The sequence below is a fragment of the Oncorhynchus kisutch genome, linkage group LG15 (assembly GCF_002021735.2).
Source record: "Oncorhynchus kisutch isolate 150728-3 linkage group LG15, Okis_V2, whole genome shotgun sequence".
NCBI lineage: Eukaryota > Metazoa > Chordata > Actinopteri > Salmoniformes > Salmonidae > Oncorhynchus > Oncorhynchus kisutch.
In genome coordinates this window covers 17,765,567-17,766,622 of record NC_034188.2, presented here as the reverse complement: position 1 = coordinate 17,766,622, position 1,056 = coordinate 17,765,567, and positions in this window count along the sequence as shown.

Here is a 1,056-nt window from a genome sequence, read left to right as displayed (position 1 = left end):
AGAAACAGAGACAGAGAGAGAAACAGAGACAGACAGAGAGAGAAACAGAGACAGAGAGAGAGAAACAGAGACCAGAGAGAGAAACAGAGACAGACAGAGAGAGAACAGAAGACAACAGAGAGAGAACAGAGACAGAGAGAAGAGAACAGACAGAGAGAGAGAGAAACAGAGACAGAGAGAGAAACAGAGACAGAGAGAGAGAAACAGAGACAGAGAGAGAGAAACAGAGACAGAGAGAGAAACAGAGACAGAGAGATAAAAACAGAGACAGACAGAGAGAGAAACAGAGACAGACAGAGAGAGAAACAGAGACAGAGAGAGAGAAACAGAGACAGAGGAGAGAAACAGAGACAGAGAGAGAGAGAAACAGAGACAGAGAGGAAACAGACAGAGAGAGAGAAACAGAGAGAGAGAGAAACAGAGACAGAGAGAGAGAAACAGAGACAGAGAGAGAAACACAGACAGAGAGAGAGAAACAGAGACAGACAGAGAGAGAAACGAGACAGAGAGAGAGAAACAGAGACGAGAAGAGAAACAGAGACAGAGAGAGAAACAGAGACAGACAGAGAGAAACAGGACAGACAGAGAGAGAAACAGAGACAGAGAGAGAGAAACAGAGACAGACAGAGAGAGAAACAGAGACAGAGGAGAGAAACAAAACAGAGAGAGAGAAACAGAGACAGAGAGAGAAACAGAGACAAGAGAGAGAGAAACAGAGACAGAGAGAGAGAAACAGAGACAGAGAGAGAGAAACAGAGACAGAGACAGAGAGAGAGAAACAGAGACAGAGAGAGAGAAACAGAGACAGAGAGAGAACAGAGACAGACAGAGAGAGAAACAGAGACAGAGAGAGAGAAACAGAGACAGAGAGAGAACAGAGAGAAAACAGACAGAGAGAGAAACAGAGACAGACAGAGAGAGAAACAGAGACAGAGAGGAAGAAACAGAGACAGAGAGAAGAAACAGAGACAGAGAGAGAAACAGAGACAGACAGAGAGAGAAACAGAGACAGAGAGAGAGAAACAGAGACAGAGAGAGAGAAACAGAGACAGAGAG